The sequence below is a fragment of the Saimiri boliviensis genome, chromosome 4, assembly GCF_048565385.1.
Source record: "Saimiri boliviensis isolate mSaiBol1 chromosome 4, mSaiBol1.pri, whole genome shotgun sequence".
Taxonomy (NCBI): Eukaryota; Metazoa; Chordata; class Mammalia; order Primates; family Cebidae; genus Saimiri; species Saimiri boliviensis.
In genome coordinates, this window is record NC_133452.1 from 25,695,389 (window position 1) to 25,701,209 (window position 5,821).

General features: G+C 42.2%; 1 non-coding gene across 1 annotated transcript; it reads right to left on the minus strand.

The window, feature by feature from the left end:
- Nucleotides 1-5,289: 5,289 nt before the first annotated feature.
- On the minus strand, nt 5,290-5,372 carry TRNAL-UAA (transfer RNA leucine (anticodon UAA)). The gene has a single exon. It is a non-coding gene; the product is annotated as a tRNA-Leu (tRNA).
- Between the last annotated feature and the right edge of the window lie 449 nt (nt 5,373-5,821).

The window sequence follows — 5,821 nt, forward strand, 5'->3', positions numbered from 1 at the left end:
TACACCTCAGAGTCTGCTGAAATTACTCAAACCAGACAACTGTAAGCATGCTTACCCTGCCTTGCCCCTTTTTCCTGCAAAAACCACAATAAAAGCAGTTTTTAAAAAATCCTACGTTTTTAAAAAACATTCTTATTTATATATATATATATATATTTTTTTTTTTGAGACGGAGTTTTGCTCTTGTTACCCAGGCTGGAGTGCAATGGCACGATCTCGGCTCACCGCAACCTCCGCCTCCTGGGCTCAGGCAATTCTCCTGCCTCAGCCTCCTAAGTAGCTGGGATTACAGGCACGCGCCACCACGCCCAGCTAGTTTTCTGTATTTTTAGTAGAGACGGGGTTTCACCATGTTGACCAGGATGGTCTCGATCTCTCGACCTCGTGATCCACCCGCCTCGGCCTCCCAAAGTGCTGGGATTACAGGCTTGAGCCACCGCGCCCGGCTAGCATTCTTATTTTTAAAAATTTTTGTGAGTGCATAGAAGCTGTATATGTTTGTGGGGTACATGAGATGTTTTGATACAGGCATGCAATGTGAAATAATCACATCATGGAGAATAGGGTATCCATGCCCTCAAGCATTTGTCCTTTGTGTTACAAACAATCCAATTACACTCTTAGTTGTTTAACTGTATTTTATTTTTTATTTTACTTTATTTTTGAGAAAGGGTCTTGCTCTGTCACCCAGGCTGGAATACAGTGGTGTGATCATGGCTCACTGCAGCCTCGACCTCCTGGGCTCCTTATCCTCCCACCTCAGCCTCCCGAGTAGCTGGGACCACCTCACCTGGCTAATTTTTGTATTTTTTGTAGAGACAGGGTTTTGCCATGTTGCCCAGGCTGGTCTTAAACTGGGCACAAGTGATCCACCTGCCTCAGCCTTCCAAAGTGCTGGGATTACAGGCATGACCAGCAGCGCCCGACCTCACTGTTAGTTATTTACAAATGTGTAATGTGCAATGAAGTTATTATTGACTATAGTCACTGTTGTGTGATCAAATAGTATGTCTTAGTCAGTCTATTTGTATCCATAATAAAGACTGTCACTCATGCTTTCCCTTCAGTCCTTCTGCCACTGACTGACCCCACTGCTTTCCCAGGTGACCCTGCATGGTATGGTGTGACCCCTGTGTCTAGGGATCTGTGACATAAAAATGTCTTCCTTTATGACAGTCATTTCTGTATCTGTGTCCTATTGTTCCTGATTAAAATAAATCCACAGTACATTCTAAAACACATACCCTGAATAAGGATTAATATGTGTACAGCACACAAAATGAATTGTGAAATATACTCAGTGGATTTCAGCGTAGTTCACCTATTCAGCAGGTATTTGTTGAGTGCATGTAATGTACTGGAGACACTCTTCAGTTCTGTAAGGACCCAGTGCTGACCCTTGACTGGTGTGGCTAATAAGATAGTTCTGGCCCCAGCTGGCTCACATGCCACGGTTACAGGTTGTCACCACCCAAGCAGCCTGCTCACACTAGGATGTCCACTTTTTGCTTCAGAGCTCTTTCTATTGAGTTTAGCCTTTGCTAAATACTAGTCTACAACCTGTGATTCTACTTCAATGCTTTTTTATTCTAAAATGATATAAAAACAATAGAATCATTCTTCTCTGTGAGGTGCTCTGATAAATGGTTCAGAGGCATCAAAATCTATTTTGATGAAAATGCAACACAGGCCAGGTTGGTTTGCAATGACCCTTTAGCAGGTAGCAGAGCGCTGAGGAGACACAAGGCACCTGGAATTACCTTCTCTGCCTCTTACACAGCATCTTTGAACGAAACAGATGTATTAAAACATGGGGCATTACCATTTATCCCACTTGAACAACTAACATATGGGTGAGGTTGATAGCATATACTGAATTTGTTGTTTGGCTAGCTGGAATTCTACCTGAAAATAAAATGGAAAACAAAGGAAATAATTAAGGTTTACAGATTCCAGCTTCCTACTGAGGACCAAGAACACTACTTGTTTAGGATCTCTCAAATTGGACATGATTTCTGTGTTTTAAAGCTGATGGATAATCCAGATACCTACTCTCCTTCAACTTCATAACCAGATTTAGAGCTGGAAAATAAACTGAAACAGAGAAGATGCAGTGAGATCAAGTTTCTACTGATACAATGAAAATAATGGCTCGTACAAGTTGTATTAGTGATTCAGGATTATTTTCAATGGCAGATTTATCATTAATGATTAAAGGAGAAAGTCAATTTATTGGCTGGGATAGACATAGCCTGAAACTGTTTCCACAGTAACTGTGGAGAAAATTATCAGAATTCTGAAAATTCAGAAAATTATCAGAATAAGGCAGACAGAATTTAACAAAAAAATTGCCTCAAAACCAGTAGGTGTCACTGCTTAAATATGTTGGTAACAGCTTTTCCCACAGAGATCTACGTAAAAGCCCAATAGAAAATAATGAAACAATTTTGAATAACTTACAACTAGTTCAAACCCACAGAGAATGTTTATAAATCCATATTGTTAATTTATAATTCAAAGAATTGAGTTCTTTTTGTCAAAATAATTATTAGAAAATCATTATCAGCACAGTGGCAGCATACAAATTTTATGATTCAAATTTAAACTCATTTAAATTTAATTAAAACTAACGATTCAAATTTAACTTCAACATACTTGCTATGTTTTATGAACTTTTGAAAATATATTAAGAGTCTAATAGAACAGGTCTGCTTTTCAAGGAAAAAATGCTGGGCTTTTAAGGAGGAAGAGAGAGAAAGACTGAGCCTAGTCTAACTGGCTATTAACTGAATTAAACAAATTTCCCTAAAAATATTTTCTACCAATTCAACATGCCCCCTCCATCCCAAGCCTGTAAGATTCTCTACATCAATAGATGCAGATACGTCTAAATGTAACATTCATCAGGTTCCTTCTGTTTCAAATCCTTTGGAGTCTCCTGGGCATCATACTTCACAGAGCCTCCAGGTGGCTCCCATGTGGCTTACCGCACCTGTATCTGTTTCCCTCTCCCCTTCGGTCCTCCCTCATCCCTGCCTCTCTTCCTCCACTTCTTAACTAAAGCTGGCTCTCTGAGGAGAAGTCAGCCCTTCCCAAACCACTCCTTTAGCACCTTGGGCATAATTCATATCTTTTCATTACAAACGTGGCTTATTAAAATCTCTCTTTCTTGCTCTCTGAGCTCCTGAGTCAGAGGCGGTGTTATTTACCTGCACCTCTCAAGTTGCTGACATTGAGTGGCTCAGAGCCAGTTCTCAGTTGCTGGCAGGATGTTTATTTCCAAAATATGCAGATACTCTTTTTCTCTTTCCTTTTTGAACAATTCAATTCTAAAGCCATTAGATGAGCTTATGCAAGGCAGAGATCTGCATTGGGAAGGCAGGAGTTGAGGGAGTTACAAACATGGACAGGGAGAAAAAAATTGAATAAAGTCTATAGTGTTGGGTCCAAATTGGAGGTATATATAAACTCCTTGATATAAATATACATATATGAATAGATAAATATAGATACATATTTATCATCTATATAGCTATACAAACATAAATGTATATATCGATAATAACTAATGATATCTACATATCTATATAAATATAGAGATAAATATGTATCTATATTTATTCATGTATCTTTACTTATATCAAGGAGTTTATATATACCTCCAATTCTGATCCAAACACTACAGACTTTGTTCTGTCTTTTTATATATATTTATGTGTATATAAATATGTTCTATTTTTCTCTCTATATATATTTATCTATATAAATATAGAAATAAATATAAAAATAGATAAATATGCACACGCACACAAACACACTCTCTTTACTTCTGTCTATCCAGAGGGCCTGGGAGTAGCAACATCTCAAAAGCAATGAGCACACCTAGCACTGAGACCTTGCTTTCTGGATACCATTCTCCACGAAAAGGAAGCAAGGATCTCTGGAAAATGGCTGATTCTAGTACTGGGTCAGGGAAGTACAAGGTAAGTCTGGACTATCTTGGGAGTAGGAAGTAAGGAAGTGCTAAGGAATAATGTGACAGGTCAAAAGTTCACTTGAATGGGCTGTCGCTGGCCTGGTCTGAGACACTTTGAACATCAAAATGAATGAATAGACTTTAACCATTAATTAAAATAGGACACCATGAGTACATCCGTACCTAACGTATAATTCCATAAATAATTGAATAAAATGAAAATTTGATAAGGCCTGGGATATTACACGGCTTCAAAGCACTTCCCTCTAAAACATGTACTAATCACAAAGGGAAAAGAGTAACGTTATAGAGGAGAAGCCTGGCAGAGAAGCAGGCCACACAGAAATCATCTGCCTAAGAGGCTGCGGTGAGAACACCACAAGTCCTGCTAAATAAGCAGAGTCCGAATCTCATCAGGAGGAAACACCAGAAAACTAAAGCTGGCAAAGAGACATTCTACAAACTGCTGGCTTGTCAGCAGAAGTGTCAAGATCATGAAAGTCAGCAGAGGCTGAGGAGATCCACTCTGAAGAAGCCTGAAGAGAGAGGACAAGTAAATGCAACACGTCACTCTGAAGAGGGGCCTTTTGCTATAAAGAATATTCTTTCGACAACTGGTGACCGCATGGGGACGGAGGATCAGATGGTATTAAATCATTAGTGTTAATTTCCTGATTTTAATAGTAGTACTTGGGCATCCACTCGGTATTTTACTTGTAAATGACTCAAGAGAGAGAGATAAAAGTTATTTGCATTTGTACTTGTAACTTTTAAAAATTCTTAGATGGGTTTCATTAAACAAACAACAATTTTAAAGGAAGAAGAAGAAAAGAAAAAATTCTTCACCACGCTGTATTTAAAATTTCTAAGCAGAATCCAAGTCAGAGTGCATTTTACAACTAGGATGATACAGTCCCCGCCTTCTAGGAGTTAATGGAAGAGTTGCATGCACAAAATTAACATTGGCGGGGGAAAGAGAGAGAGAGAGACAGAGAGAGAGAGAGAGAGAGAGAGAGAGAGAGAGAGAGAGAGAGAGAGAGTTGTATTTTTTACTTTTTTGCAGAGGCCGTTTTAAAAATACCCTCCCGGTCCCAGCCCTCCCCCTCCTGGCCGCCTCCCGCCCTGCGGCTGGGGAGGTGAGCGGAGCTCTCCGGGATGCCGCCTGCGCTGTCTCTTGCAAGGAAGCAGGTCTTTGCGCGTGAGCGTTGAGCCCCTCTCAGCCAGATGTCGAAATTCTGATGCCCAAGGCGTGATATGTTCGGTGAGATTTGTATTTTTAAAAAATAAAACGTTCTAAGAGAAAAACCTGAAGCTACCAGGAGTGGGGTTCGAACCCACGCGGACATATGTCCATTGGATCTTAAGTCCAACGCCTTAACCACTCGGCCATCCTGGTGCAGACAAACAGCACTCCTTTCGCTCTTCCTACAAAGCGTCCTCCACCGCTTCCTGCCCGCACCCTCCCTCAAGGACGCCGAGCGCGCTCGCCGCCACTCTCTCCGCTCTCCCAGCCTGGGCTGGGGCGGCCGCCACGCCGGTGCCTCGGTTTCCCGCCGCCGCGGCTCACTGTTGCCCCCGGCCCGCCGCGGCCGTGAAGACAACTGCAACGGAGCCGCAGGGGCTCGGCGGGGGCGGCGGCGGCGCTCGCGGGCCGGAAGCTCGAGCGAGACTCCGGCCCCTCCGGTTCTGCTTTCAGTTTCCAGCTGCGCGGGCGCCGCAAACACACGCCAGTAAACTTCGGGGTTCCTGGGAGCGCGTTCTGGAGGCCCCTGGCTGGTGGTGCAGGGACGCGGCCCACAGGGCGGCGTTTTGCGTGTGTTGTTCTAAACAGAATAGGATTCCAGG